Source organism: Rutidosis leptorrhynchoides, chromosome 11 (assembly GCF_046630445.1).
Source record: "Rutidosis leptorrhynchoides isolate AG116_Rl617_1_P2 chromosome 11, CSIRO_AGI_Rlap_v1, whole genome shotgun sequence".
NCBI classification, from domain to species: Eukaryota; Viridiplantae; Streptophyta; class Magnoliopsida; order Asterales; family Asteraceae; genus Rutidosis; species Rutidosis leptorrhynchoides.
The window spans coordinates 164,487,077-164,504,792 of NC_092343.1; positions in this window are offsets into that span (position 1 = coordinate 164,487,077).

Consider the following 17,716-nt stretch of genomic DNA (forward strand, 5'->3'; position numbering starts at 1 on the left):
TGTTAATATATATACACTTGATATAGGTTCGTGAATCCAAGGTCAACCTTGCATTGTTCAGTATCGTCGTATGCATATTTTACTACAAAATATCGTATAGTGAGTTTCATTTGATTCCCTTTTACTCTTTACCTTTTTGGGCTGAGAATACATGCAATGTTTTATAAATGTTTTACTGAATTGACACAAATACTATAACTAATTTTGCGTGAGTTTCATTACTCCCTTTTTAAATGCTTTTGCAATATATTTTTGGGACTGAGAATACATGCGCTATTTTATAAATGCTTTACGAAATAGACACAAGTAATTGAAACTACATTCTATGGTTGAATGATCGAAGCCAAATATGCCCCTTTTAAACTTGGTAGCCTAAGAATTAGGGAACAGACACCCTAATTGATACGAATCCTAAAGATAGATCTATGTGCCTGACAAACCCCATTCTGGAAATTAGAATGCTTTAGTACTTCGATCTTAATAAGGTGATTGCGATTGCCTATAAAATTATAGCATACTTGCGAGTATGCCGGGGATATTCTATATGTATTATGTTAATGTCGGTTACCAGGTGTTCATCATACGAATGATTTTTAAACACTTGCGAGTGTATGATTATTGAATAAATGAAATCTTGTGGTCTATTTAAATAATGGAAATGATTGATTACGATAAACTAATGAACTCACCAACCTTTTGGTTGACACTTGAAAGCATGTTTATTCTCAGGTTTGAAAGAAATCTTCCGCTGTGCATTTGCTCATTTTAAAGATATTACTTGGAGTCATTCATGATATATTTCAAAAGACGTTGCATTCGAGTCGTTGAAGTTCAATAGAGATTATTATTAAGTAAATGACAGATTAGGTCATTTATAGTTTGGATATTATGAAATGGTATGCATATCTATCAACTTTCGATGAAATGAAAGTTTGTCTTTTAAAACCGAATGCAATGTTTGTAAAAGTGTATCATATAGAGGTCAAATACCTCGTGATGTAATCATATGTTATTGTATTCGTCCTTATGGATTATGACGGGTCATCTCATGTGGTATCAGAGCGGTGGTAGTAGTGAACCAGGTCTTGCATTAGTGTATCTAACTGGTAGTTGTTAGGATGCATTAATGAGTCTGGACTTCGACCTAGTAGTTATTAGGATATATTAATAAGTCTGGACTTGAACCTGGTCTGCATGTCAAAAGTTTTGCTTATCATTTCTTGTCGGAAATTACGTGCTTATTATTCTTAGTCTAGACACATCTTACTGCATTGACTGCATGAATAGTGTACAGACAAAATTCATATCATAACGTATCTGCAAATTCATATCTTAGCGTATCTGTTACTGTAAACTTTCCTGACAGCTTCCGTAGATTCCTCCGTAACTTATGGGATTTTAGTATTATATATGCATATGTAAATTATGTATTGTAGGGTACTAATCTACATCCTATAATCTATTTCTTATCGAAAATCCTTCATCTGATTGTACAAGATGAATCCCTCAACCAGTTTAAGTCTCTCAGATTTCGATAGCTATTCCGATAGTTATTCCGACAGCTATTCTGACATGGATATTCACCTAAGCCCTGAAAGCAGTGTAAATGAAATGAATCAACCAACTAGCCATCATCAATTCTGGATGAATTGAGGAAGGGTTCGTAGTCGACTTAATCAATGGAGACACGAAGAAGGCGATCCTTTCCATCAACCGAATTCACCTCTTGGCAAAAACTCTGAAGCACTTACCGCTGAACCTATCTGAAACACCATTTTTAGCCTCATTTCCAGGGTAGCTTGTCACGATTATATTCTATCTAAAATTCTAAACCTTATTCATTCGCTCGTTCCGACCGACAATCATCTCGGATTAATAGAAGAAGTCAACTAACTTCGCGCTCGAGTAATCAATTTGGAGAATATGGTGCAAAACTTACCAGCTTCAGCAACATCACCAGCACCAACAGTACCACCAACATCAACAGCGGTATCACCAACAACCCAAGTTTCAACATCACACACCTCAACATCTCATTCTGTACCTCATCGTTCTACGAATCATTCTACATCATTGATCTTCGTACGACATGACGATTATGTAATCTCTAATGTTTTAGAGGTTATGTATTCTAGTTCTAATGGCAAATCAAATGCGATCAATATTATATTAACTCATTAAATCCACGATTACATCTGAAGAAAATATATATGTATATATGTTTTCATAAAGATTGTAATTAAAAATTCTTTTGTACAAATTGTTTATGGTGAAAATATTTTAACGGGTAGGTAATACCCGAGGAATATTTAGATTTCACATTAATAAGTTACACTGTACATTCTTCGAATCGGATTCAACGGTCATTTACTATCCTACTTACATCCACAGATATATGTATCCGTTCACCGCAGAATAACCATTTCATTCAATTTCATATTTGGATTTTGACTTATCAGAATCCAACAAGTGGCATAATGAAGAAAACATTTGATAAAATAAAATTTGTTAGAAACAAACAAATTAACTATGAGAATTTTGTTAAGAATCCACGCTAACAAAATCCTAGCTAACTGTTCCTAGCTAACTGCTAATTCCTTATTACATTTTAATTATCGCAATTTATTTTCTCGCAATTTAATTCTCGCAATTTTATTTATTGTCATTTAATTTCTGTTCTTTATTTTACGCACTTTATTTATCGTCATTTAAATACTGTTAATTACGCACTTTAAATATCGGGACACGTATACAATGTTTTGACATATCATATCGACGCAACTATATATATTATTTGGAATAACCATAGATACTCTATATGCAGTAATGCGAGAGTTAGCTACAGGGTTGAGGTTGATTCTAAAATAATATATATACTTTGAGTTGTAATCGAGTCTGAGACATGTATATAATGGGTCACGATACATATTCATTAATTCGAATATTATATATGAATTATTGAATTACTGATTGTGGACTATTAACAGTGGACTATTAACATTGGACAATTAAAATGAATTAAAATATTGATTAAAACATATGAAACTAAACATTTCTTCAAGTTTTCCACTTGATTTCATCTTAAACCTCATTTGTATCTTGACGATTACAATCTGCGTTCAAACCTTTAATGATTCTTGAAAACACCTCAATCGAGAAGATAAATCAACCGCACTTCATCTACGAGAAGAAAGATTTATTGTGATGGCCCACTAAAATCCCTATTAACGCAGCACATCATTCATCGGTCCCATTGCGAGGTTTGCCCTCTATATGATACGTTTTACAAACATTGCATTCATTTCAAAAGACGCGCTTTCTATATATGATACGTTTTTAAAGCATGTACAAAAATGTTTTCGACTTGTGGTGATTTCTACATATAGACAATCCCAATAAATGATAGTTCATAATAATACATCAGTTGACTAAACAGTCAAAATATAATACATATTAATGTTTGAATGCAAAGTTTCCTTGAAAAATATGCCATGTAAGACTACATGCAAATAGCAGTTAAACAGCGGAAGCTTCTTAATACCTCAGAATAAACATACTTTAAAGTGTCAACCAAAAAGGTTGGTGAGTTCATAGTTTAATCATAAACGATGAGTTTCAATAATTTTAATAGACCACAAGATTTCAGTTTCATAAATAACCATACACTCGCAAGTGTACAAAAAAACATTCTATAACTTGTAGGCACTTGGTAACAAGCCTTAATGTTCATGTTTTACCCTCTGAAAGTACACCGAATCAGGTGTGTTATATAAACCTCGAAGTACTAAAGCATCCCATTGTCAGGATGGGGTTTGTCAGGCCCAATAGATCTATCTTTAGGATTCGCGCCTACCAGTCATACACCAGTAGTTATAGTTACTAAGCTAAGTGTATATTTCTGGTTTAAACCCACGTAGAATTAGTTTTAGTACTTGTGCCTATTTCGTAAAACAGCTATAAATACGCATGTATTCTCAGCCCAAAAATATATAATGCAAAAGCATTTAAAAAGGGAGCTATGAAAACTCACAATACTGTATTTTGTAGTAAAAATACATATGACGGCATTGAACAAATGCATGCTTGGCCTTTGATTCACGAACAATACCCCCGTTCAATACCCATAACCTCCTTATTTAATACCCATGAATTCCTTAGCTTTAAACCATTTGAAAAACTTGTTTTGAAATCACCCGAACGTAACCCCGCCGTAGTATTTATGTATATTATTATCTTTGTATCATAAAAATAATAATCTACAAATAATAATAATAAGATTAATAATAATATTAAGAAATATAATCTTAATAATAATATTACTACGGAGTACATGTATATGAATATGTTTATGTGTGTGTGAGATTTTATATCTCTCGATTGAATCATTCATATATATAGAATAATATAATAATATAATAATAATCAATAATTCAATAATAATAATAAAAAAAATCAAAAATTAACAATGTGTGAATTAGAATTCAATAATATCTGCCGACAGTTTTCACGGACCGGTATTTCGTACTCTTGTTGCTAATAATTGTCGGGTAAAAGTATGAGTAAAAATTCCACTTTTTATATTTGAATACATATATATCTGTTTTGGTCTTAAGCTTTATGAAATTAGTTGTAAAAAGGTTCGTTTATAAAGTTTATAAGCGTAATATGTGTTTTTCCTAGTTTTTGACTCGAGAAAGATATATAAGATAATATAAATTTTAATATAATAATATAATAAATATAATAATATTGAAATAAAATATAATAATATAATAATAAATTTAGAATCAAATTTGAATCGTAAATTTTTAAAAAGTCGTATTTATTAAATATTTCAGGGGTATATTATGTAACTTATAATTAATAATTTCTATCATGTCGTTTTCATGTGTATAGTAAATTAATTAATTTCGTTTCATTTACTATTCAGATGAATAGTAAATGAATTAATTTTAATTCAACTATTTAAGCTACACGTTGTTGTACGTTGTGATTTACAAATTGTACATTTTTAATTTAACTTCGTTTCTTAAAAAAAAATTACAAAAATTATATCATACAAATAAAATGACTTAATACGTAAAAATTTTAATTTGAAATAGCATCGTTTAATAGTAAATTTTTATCATTTCATATATAAATCATGACGGGTTCGAGTTTTAAATTAAAGGTTGTTCGTGAATCGTAGGGTAAAGTCCAATGGTTAATTAAATGTATGAAAAAAATATTTTAATGCAACACATCAATTTGCTTATCTTGTCGGAATTATCAGAGTTTAAATTTGACCGAAATTTCTGGGTTATGATAGTACCTACCCGTTAAAAGAAATTTCGTCCTGAAATTTGGCTAAAGAAAGTTGATAAAAAAAACGAGGATATTTTCGTATCACGAAATATGATATAACTTGAATTCTTTAAATGAATTCGATTGTTAGTATAATCATTATCAAAGAAAATGATAAGATCGATGAATGGAGTATTTCGAGTACCCTAAATGGGTCGGGTTCCGTTTTATGATAAGCACAAGTTCAATGAATAGATAATTTCTCACTATTGAGAAATACAAATAAAATGATAAAGATTTCTCCAGAAATACGATAGATAGGATTTAAAATGAGCATAACTAGTGTTATAAGCAGAAAGAAAAATGTAATGGCACGATTATATTAGCAAACTACTGGAATCACGAAAAGTATAGAACTATCAAGAAAATACATTCTTGGTATGTTCAGATGTTAAGTAAAATAAAAGAGTCGCGTAACATGGTACATGATGAGGGTAATGTTGATCAAGTACTACCTTCATCATGTGCCATTAGAACTTCCGCATGACTTACTATAATATAATCACGTTGATCGGACGTCATTATATTACACTAACTCATGCTTTCATTCCAACACTACTCTATAATATCAGTGAACTTAAATTCGAATGTTACAAAAATTTTGAAACTAAAACAGTTTCCGTTATGATGTAATACAGATAACGCGAAGAGATAATTAATTTCGGATAAGAATAGTTGTGGAGGTATTTTTCAGAAATATTAAGGATATTTATAATGGAAGATACGATGATATCTTGGAAATTTAAAAAAAAAATTAAAATCAAAGGATGATGAAGAAAATTCTTCCGCAAGGATTTAGAATACGTAAAGAGATTGCATATCTTCTGAGGTTTCCATCAGAAACTGAATTATCTAAATTCTTTAGGTACGGGTTTAGTCCTTGTGATTTGTCAACAGCCTCCTTCATAGTTTGCTCAATCCGTTTTTCAGTTCCAAATTTCTTTTCTAACATACTTTTCTTTATTATCAACTTTCGACTATTAAGACCATCAACAGCTTTGGCTGCTTTATCCGCATTCTCATATATAACGAGTCCGATTCGTTGATTTTCAATCTGAGATGCTTTCAAGAATTTTGAATTGGAGTGTTTGAACGCAGGTTGTATCCATTAGTATATGATGGTGGAGGTGAAATAATCGCGAATTATGAAAGATACGAATAGTATTCTCCTCGGTTTTATGAATAACCTTCTGAATTCAAAGTATGGTTTCGAAGAAAGTAGGAATTTAAGATTGATGACACTTATTAAATCTTGACTTGGATTTTGATTTGTCAAAATCAGAATATGTAATTGAATTGGCATGGAAAATGGTAGTCTTGATTTTTGTGAAATGATGTATATTGCTATGAAAAGAGAGAGTATAATTAACGATTGTCGAAACATCATTGAAAATGTACATCGTAACATATTAATGTGAACCTAAATATTTTTCGGGTATTACCTACACGTTAAAATAAAATTTCACAAGTACTATTTTGTACAAAAGAATTTTTATTACAGTCTTTATGAAAATATATGTATGTATATTTTCTTCAGATGTAATATGGATTTAATGAATTAATATTATATTAATCTCATTTGGTTTACGGTTGGAGAAATGAATATCCCTAAAACTTTAGAGATTACATAATCTTTGTGGAGTATTTCACTAATGTAATTAATACATCATTATTTATTCTTATTGATATTCCTTGGTGAAGGATGTTGATGCTCATGAAATACTTGTGAATTCCGCAAAGTACGAATGATGTTTTCTGGAAAGTTTTGAGTATATCGAAAATGGGAGTGTAAAATCAAACATGTAGTTGAATAATACACTTCGTTTATTATGAAATGGAATTCATTGGTTTGAAATAGAGATTGTAGTTAACGAAAGATGTACATCATAGCATATTAGTAATATGAATTAACTGAGTAGTATCTACCTTTTTCAATTCATACTTAATAGCTTAGTATGAAAAAATATATTATGGTTTCCAAAATTCATATATATAATATATAAATTCTTTGGAAATAATGAGTTAATACTTCATAACTCGTTATTCCAATATACTCCTCGGTGATTGTGGTGTCGATATCATCGGTGGTTATTGAGTTGGTGGAGCTGGTGGTGCTACAGTTGTTACTGGTGTTGGTGATACTAATGGTGATGCTGGTGGTACTTCTGGTGGCGCTTGTATAACCAGTCTAGCTTGTAGATCACTCACCATTCTTGTCAAGTTTTCCTCTATCATCTCTATCCATTTACTCTTCTAGTTTATGGTTAGAACTAGAATAAGTAATCTCTAATTTTTTTTAGAAATTACATATTCTCTGCAGAATATTTCTTCAATGAAGTGATGAATCGATACTTCATCGTTTGTTGTTGTTGGTACTTCTTGGTACCTATGGTGCATATGATGTTGATGCTCGAAGTACAGATTTTAGATGTGATATTGAGGTGTGTGATGCGGATGTGGTTGTTGGTGGTGGTAATGATACTGTTGATGTTGATGATGGTACTGTTGATGTCGGTGATGCTGCTGGTGTTTGTGGTATTAAGGCTTCCGATGTGGATGTTGTTAGTGATACTGGTGTTGTTGATGGTGCTTGTAATCCTTGCACCATATTATCCAAAGCCGTCACGCCAGCGCGAAGCTCGTTGATTTCTTCTATTACACCGGGATAATTGTCGGTTCGGACGAGCGGATGAATAAGATTCAGAATTTGAGATAGTATATAATCATGACGAGATACTCTGGAAATGAGAGGGGAAATTGTGTTTCGAATAGGTTCGCCGGTAAGTGCTTCAGGTTCTTCGCCAAGAGGTGAATGTGGTGGATGGAAGGGATCATCTTCTTCTTGTCTCCAATGGTTAAGTAGATTACGAACCCATCCCCAATTCATCCAGAATAGATGATGGATAATTGGTTGATTCATTCTGGTTACGCTGCTTTCGGAGCTCAGGTTGAATTCCATATCGAAATAGCTGTCGGAATCTGAGAAATTTGAACTAGATGCGGGATCCATCTTGTATAATCAGGGAAAGAATTTGTTTTTGGTATGAAATAGATTATAGGACTTATATTTGGTATTTTTCAATACATAATTTACATATGTATATATATAATATCAAAATCTCATAAATTACGGAGGAATCTTTGGAAGATGTCAGGCAAAGTTCACAGTAACAGATATGCTAAGATAGGAATTCGTCTATACACTATTTATGCAATAAATGCAGGAAAACACGTCTAGACTTAAGAACGATAAGCAGGTAATTTTCGACAAGAAATGATAAGCAAAATTTATAATATGCTGATACGGTCGAAGTCCAGACTCACTAATGCATCCTAACAACTACTGGTTAGACACACTAATGCAAATTCTGGTTCGCTAAGACCAACACTCTGATGCCAACTGTGATGGCCCACCAAAATCCCTATTGACGCAGCACATCATTCATCGGTCCCATTGCGAGGTTTTCCCTCTATATGATACGTTTTACAAACATTGCATTCATTTCAAAAGACGCGCTTTTTATATAAGAAAGTTTTAAAATTTGTATACATTTTAAAGCATGTACATAAATGTTTTCGACTTGTGGTGATTTCTACATATTGACAATCCCAATAAATGATAGTTCATAATAATACATCAGTTGACTAAACAGTCAAAATATAATACATATTAATGTTTGAATGCAAAGTTTCCTTGAAAAATATGTCATGTAAGACTCCATGCACATAGCAGTTAAACAGCGGAAGCTTCTTAATACCTGAGAATACACATGCTTTAAAGTGTCAACCAAAAAGGTTGGTGAGTTCATAGTTTAATCATAAACGATGAGTTTCAATAATTTTAATAGACCACAAGATTTCAGTTTCATAAATTACCATACACTCACAAGTGTACAAAAAAACATTCTATAACTTGTAGGCACTTGGTAACAAGCCTTAACGTTCATGTTTTACCCTCTGAAAGTACACCGAATCAGGTGTTTTATATAAATCTCGAAGTGTTATATAACTTGTAGGCACTTGGTAACAAGCCTTAACGTTCATGTTTTACCCTCTGAAAGTACACCGATCACAAGTGTACAAAAAAACATTCTATAACTTGTAGTCAGGATGGGGTTTGTCAGGCCCAATAGATCTATCTTTAGGATTCGCACCTACCAGTCATACACCAGTAGTTATAGTTACCAAGCTAAGGGGATATTTCTGGTTTAAACCCACGTAGAATTAGTTTTAGTACTTGTGCCTATTTCGTAAAACAGCTATAAAATACGCATGTATTCTCAGCCCAAAAATATATAATGCAAAAGCATTTAAAAAGGGAGCTATGAAAACTCACAATACTGTATTTCGTAGTAAAAATACATATGACGGCATTGAACAAATGCATGCTTGGCCTTTGATTCACGAATAATACCCCCGATCAATACCCATAACCTCCTTATTTAATACCCATGAATTCCTTAGCTTTAAACCATTTGAAAAACTTGTTTTGAAATCACCCGAACGTAACCCCGTCGTAGTATTTATGTATATTATTATCTTTGTATCATAAAAATAATAATCTACAAATAATAATAATAAGATTAATAATAATATTAAGAAATATAATCTTAATAATAATATTACTACGGAGTACATATATATGAATATGTTTATGTGTGTGTGAGATTTTATATCTCTCGATTGAATCATTCATATATATAGAATAATATAATAATATAATAATAATCAATAATTCGATAATAATAATAAAAAAAATCAAAAATTAAAAATGTGTGAATTAGAATTCAATAATATCTGCCGACAGTTTTCACGGACCGGTATTTCGTACTCTTGTTGCTAATAATTGACGGGTAAAAGTATGAGTAAAAATTCCACTTTTTATATTTGAATACATATATATCTGTTTTGGTCTTAAGCTTTATGAAATTAGTTGTAAAAAGGTTTGTTTATAAAGTTTATAAGCGTAATATATGTTTTTCCTAGTTTTTGACTGGACAAAGATATATAATATAATATAAATTTTAATATAATAATATAATAAATATAATAATATTGAAATAAAATATAATAATATAATAATAAATTTAGAATCAAATTTGAATCGTAAATTTTTAAAAAGTCGTATTTATTAAATACTTCAGGGGTATATTATGTAACTTATAATTAATAATTTCTATCATGTCGCTTTCATGTTTATAGTAAATTAATTAATTTCGTTTCATTTACTATTCATATGAATAGTAAATGAATTAATTTTGATTCAACTATTTAAGCTACACGTTGTTGTACGTTGTGCTTTACAAATTGTACATTTTTAATTTAACTTCGTTTCATAAAAAAAAATTACAAAAATTATATCATACAAATAAAACGACTTACTACGTAAAAATTTTAATTTGAAATAGCATCATTTAATAGTAAATTTTTATCATTTCATATATAAATCATGACGGGTTCGAGTTTTAAATTATAGGTTGTTCGTGAATCGTAGGGTAAAGTCTAATGGTTAATTAAATGTATGAAAAAAATATTTTAATGCAACACATCAATTTGCTTATCTTGTCGGAGTTATCAGAGTTTAAATTTGATCGAAATTTTCGGATCATGACATTTATGCATATAGTTATGCACCTGAAAAACTCTTGGAACCTGAGTAAACGTTTAACACATATCTGTGCTAGCTCATTTGGCGTTGTTATTACCGAAAATAACTTTGCAAATCCTTTCCAAATTATCCAATTTTGTCACAACTCCAGCAAATCAACTTCGATTTTTATTCAGATTAGCTTTATTATAACTTTGTTATATAAGTTTGATGTTCGTCATCGTTACTAGGGAATCATATATATATCCCACCACATTAGCAGTAAACTTACCAGCAACTTCGTTACTCATTGACTTAAGTTTCTCCGAAGAACCATTATATTTGTTCATTAAAGCCTTATACCCATCCACATCTTATAACGAGAATTGCCATACCAATTACCAAGAATCCGCAATCAGTATTTTGAATCTCGCAACGTTTCTACATCAACAGTTATATATATACATATAACCTTTAGAATTATGATCTTCCATTCTGAAATTCTGAAAAGCACTCTAGCCTATGAATCGGTTCTTTCAGTTTTGAAAAAGCTGAATGAAGCAGCAGAAACTGTAGACAACCGTAAACGACCTTAACCGTCGGAAGTTTGATGAGAAAGAATAGTATGTAGGCAAAACCCAAAAATGTTGGAACTGATAAACGGATGAGCAAATCATGAAGGAGACTGTGGACAAATCACAAAGACTAAATTTGTACAAAAAGAATCCTGATGATTCTGATTCTGATGAAATCTTTAGCAAATACCTTGCTCCTTAATCGCTCTAAATCATCGTGAATGAATTTCTTCATCACAATTTGATTCTAAAATTCTAAGATAGTATCGTATCCTCTATTATAAATATCTTCGGTATTTCTGAAGATAATTTCATAACTATTCTTATCCGAAATCATTTATCTTCTCGCGTTATCAGTGTTACATCAGAAAGGAAACTGTTTACGTTTCTAAATTCTGAAAAATTCGAATCAAAATATGAATGTTTTTTAAGTAGTGTTGGGAACTGAAGCATGAGTTAGTACAATATAATGACACTTGATCAACGTGATTATATTACAGTAAGTCATGCTGAGTTTCTAATGGAACATGATGATTCACAGATCATAACATCATCATGTGCCATGTTACACGACTCTTACATTCTATCTAACCTCTAAACATATCAAGAACATATTATCTTGATAGTTCTACCTTTTCTCTTGAATTTAGGAAATCAACCGTGACTACGTCACTGATTAAGACGAACATGCAATTATTTATTTCACTCTTTTGTGATAGCTTCATTCGTTCTCTTTGTATGATCGAATTATCTTATCTATATTACGCAACGGTGATAAAATTCTATTTTATCAATTCATATTCGTCATGAAAACATTTTTATTGTTAGCCATGACGACCTCATTCAAATTTCAGGACGAAATTTCTTTAACGGGTTGGTACTGTAGTGACCCGAAAAATTTCGACTAACTTTAAACCAAACTCTCAATACGATTTAATATTTTTGACACGATAAGCAAAGTCTGTAACGTTGAGTCTCAAAAATTTTGAACTGTTTCATATATTCAATTGACCTTTGACCATTACCGACGATTCACGAACAACTATTTGTAAATAGATACATATATATTTAAATGTATATATAATGTATATTAAAAATAAATATTAAATGATTATAATAGTCGTTGGACGTTTTGATTATTATTTAGAGAAGTTTAATTCGAACTTATATGATTTTAATATAAACGGTGATCCGAAAATGAGTTCTATAAATTTTAGGTTTACTAAAAAAATGTATTTAGGATCTAGTTATTTAATTTTAACACTTTTTATATTTTACCCGAAATTGAGAGGGAACATTGATGTAATTTTTATTTAATAAATTAAGGATCGAATTTTATACCATAATGACCAAAATAAATAAAGATAATTACTGTAAAAATTTTGAGATTTTTCTAAGATATTTTTATCCGCCACTATTTTAACAACGGGGTACTTTTAGCAGTCCGTTAAAACTGTTGGTAGAATAAAATCAAATTCAGTGGCTGCTGAATTTAATATAGGCATGTTTAGGATTTATATTATTATTATAGTAATTAACTTTATCATACTTTAGATTATAGCATATAGATAGATTTATATATATAGGGGACTTATACACATGAAGTGTAAAAAAACACCATCACACCCAAATTCTCTTCTTGTTCCTGGTTACTATTCGAGAATAATCTAACACCCTTTGATTATTGTCAAGCAACCTTCACCCTCTCCATAACTCTTATCATCTTATGAACATCATCGCCATCTTATAATATACTGATGCTACTATCCGACTTCGTGTTGATCACTGCTCGTTGAACACCCAAGAACTGCACCATCTTCGTTTTTTTACTTATGCTTTTCGAGTGCATCACAAACCGACCTACACCACCTTCGGCTAACACTTAAACCACCAAACCCACTTGCATTGTTTTATATCTCATTCTTTTTTATAGGATCCCGTCACCTATGATAACCACCATCATAGACCCACTTAATCACCACCAATTAACCAATCAACGAAACCCATTTATGTTTTATGTGCACTCACAAACCCATCATAAACAACCATTACTTTTCCTGCTTCAACCACCGTAGATTCACAATAGCGACATGCTCGTTATTTTTGTTTAGACAACCATCGAACTACTGCTATCATCTATTTGTTGCTACTGTGTAAGCCCTATTTGTTTCCTATTTCTACTTCGAACGTGAACCAATACCCATCGTGACTATTACCATCACCTCACCACCCACACGACACCATCCTCCACCTCCTATAACCATCGATCACCAAAACCACCTGCGTGGTTTATTTTTATTTTTTTTTCTTTCTCTGTTTGCTTTTATCAAGCACCATTAAACCATCACCTCTCAATCCCTCTATCTTTTCTGTTTCCTTCGAAAACCACAACAAACCACCATCACCGCCATTTTTGCTACAGTTCTGGGTTTCATGTTAATCACTGTTACGATTTCAATTTACTAGAAAGACAATGATACATGAAGAGAAGCACAATAATGGTGATACAATATGAAAGAAGATGAGTGGAATATGGTGACAGGAAAAGATGATTACGTATAGGGTTATGAAAAATGATGATACTCTGGTGATACGATAACATTGATATGATACTGTTACAATGATAATGGATTAATTAATGATAATGATCATAAAGATGAAGAAACAGTAATAACGATTAGGGTTAGCAGAGCTTCGGACTAATTTATTTTAGTTCACTGTTATATTTTTTTTTCTTTCGTAATCAAACTCCAAGGAAGAGTCCAATCATCCTAAATATTAATTGACTGGGCTGCTATGTTTGGATTTGGGCCGAATTCCATTCGCTTTTTGTTGGGCCGAATCCCATTCGCTTTCTGTTGGGCCGAATCCATTTTCTTCTGTTGGGCCGAGATACGATTTAAAGGAATTAAGTGAAGAAGATAATTCAAAGAAGTAACTAGCAGTGGAGTGGTTATACATGTGTGTGGTTAACGATATTTCATGGGTTTGAACCCGGGCAGCGGCGTTTTATTTTTGGAACGCTTGTTTCTTAAGGTAGTAATATTAGTAATATTATTATTATTATAATCATTATTATTATCATTATTATAAGAGTTATTATTATTATTATTATTATTAATTTTATCATATTTATAAGTGTTATTATTATTATTATTATCATTATAATTATTAATAAAATTATTATTATCATTATTATTAATTTAAAATTATCATTTTATTAAGATTAACATTATTAGTAAAAATATTAATTTTATCATTATTATCATACTTAGTATTATTATTACTCATTATTAGTATTATGTAAGTATTATTATCAATAGTATTGTTTTTATTATAAATATAAAATAACTGATTATTATTAATATTATCATAATCAAGATTTTTATCATTATTTTTACTATCAATACTATTATTATTATTATTATTATTATTATTATTATTATTATTATTATTATTATTATTATTATTATTATTATTATTAGCATTATAAAAATATTACAAACTTCCTATTATTAATATTATTTTACCAAGTAAAGTATAAGTGATATAAAAACATATTTTAATATAATCATATATATTAATATAAATTTTAATATATTTAATTAAGTTATTAATGAAACACATAATTTATTAAGATAACATTTATAATATATAAATCTATTCGATTATAATTAAAGTTGTTAATATATATACACTTGATATAGGTTCGTGAATCCAAGGTCAACCTTGCATTGTTCAGTATCGTCGTATGCATATTTTACTACAAAATATCGTATAGTGAGTTTCATTTGATTCTCTTTTACTCTTTACCTTTTTGGGCTGAGAATACATGCAATGTTTTATAAATGTTTTACTGAATTGATACAAATACTATAACTGATTTTGCGTGAGTTTCATTACTCCCTTTTTAAATGCTTTTACAATATATTTTTGGGACTGAGAATACATGCGCTGTTTTATAAATGCCTTACAAAATAGACACAAGTAATTGAAACTACATTCAATGGTTAAATGATCGAAGCCGAATATGCCCCTTTTAAACTTGGTAGCCTAAGAATTAGGGAACAGACATCCTAATTGATGCGAATCCTAAAGATAGATCTATGGGCCTGATGTGACAACCCGGAAATTTCCGTCCAAATTTAAACTTTAATCTTTATATATATTCCCGACACGATAAGCAAAGTCTATAACGTTGAGTCTCAAAATTTTAGAACTGTTTACATGGAGACATTTAATCCTTGATTATTTCCGACGATTCACGAACCTCTAATTGTAAACAGAAATATATGCATAGATAATTATATTTATATATGTAAATAATTAGAAATAATAAATTAAATATATTAATAAACTATTATAGGATCTAAGATAACTTAAAATAACTAAAACTAGTTATTTTGAATATTTAGAGTATATTGAACATAAGTGATTTCAAACATGATATGTCAACGTTAACAATGTATTAAACGTATAATGTTATACTTTAGGTTTATTTGATATAATATATATATTTAATATATAAAGGTTGTTATTTAAAACATAATTATATACAGTATATATTTAAGAAATCTATACTTAATTATTAATATATGTATATCAATATATACTAAAATATATAAAAATTTAATAGCTAATATAAATTATTATAGAATGTGTATATGATATATATAATAATATATAATGCAAGTTAAAATATATCATTATTAATACTAATAGCAATATCAATATTAGTTTTATGTATATATTATAATTGTAGATTGAATATTATCAGTTATTATTATTGCTATTATTATGTATTAATATTATAAATATTGTATTCATTATTATTAATATCATTATTAATTACAAAATTAATAATTATTATCAATAATAATTATTATTATATGATTATTATTATTATATGTTAGTAATTAATAATTATTAATATTAAATTAAAATACAATATAAATCTGATAGGTAAACGCGAATACTGATAACCATCCCTCTCAACTTTATATTTTTTTTTGTTTTTCTTCTTCCTCTGTATAACTCGTGACTACTGGAACCCTACAAATCAAAATTGAGATCTTTTAGTTTTTGCTACCATCATTCAATTAATCATATAAACCCACTTGTATAGCTGCCATTTGAAGGAGAGAAAACAGATAAAAAAAACGCAGAACCGATATTTATAAACTCAAACCCATCAAACCTTTAATCTGATTCGAAACCAATTGAAGAGAAGTAGAAATGCAGAGGAGTTCTGATTTATGTCGTGAATATTTCTTCAAATTCTCAAGTTTTAATTCGCTAAATCGAACTCGAATTTGAAGAGTCAAATTTCAAATTTAAAAAGTCAACAAATCTTTTGTGATCGAATTCAAGTTCGTTTTTAGGATTCAGGATCAATTGATTGTTCCAAGAGGTTTTATAAATGATATATTACAAATTTCATGTGATAATCATAACTTAATTCTGTCCAAAAATTAAAAATCAAGTTTTCATATTTTTTTTTCGCGACTGCAGTAGCAGTTTCCATTTTTTTTTCTTCTTTCATTTTCTAATAATATACACATTGAAATATTGATTGTTTATGATTATTTGATGTATCAAAATTATGGTGGTGATGCTTTGAATAATTTTGGTCGATTGAACTCATAAAGAAAAAGAGGAAGAAGGAGATAACAGAGATGACAGATTAACTAAATTGGGGGAATTAGATAGGAGATAGTTAAATATAATTTAAGTTTAATATAATAGAGAAAACAGAAAACGGATCAGTGGTAATGGGTGTTTTCGAGTTTTCGAGAGGTCGAGGGTTCGAGTCCCACTGGTGGCATCTCTTTCTTTTTCAGCCTATTTTGAGAGGTAGTGGTTTTTATCTTTTATTATCAGTATTATTATTATTATTGTTATTATTATTATTATTATTAAATATTATAGATAATATTATTATGATGAATCAATATAATTATTATTAATTGTTATTATTACTAATATTATAATCATTATCATTATTAGTATTACCACTAAATATTATTATTATTATCATTACTACAAATTTTATAAGACAACTATTAATATAATTATTACTATTATCATGATTAGAATTACAAATTGATGTTATAGAAATTTTAGTCACTAGCTTAGAAATTAAATGCGAAGATTATGATTATTATTATGAATATAAATGTTTTAATGATAATGTTAGGATTACAATTATAAA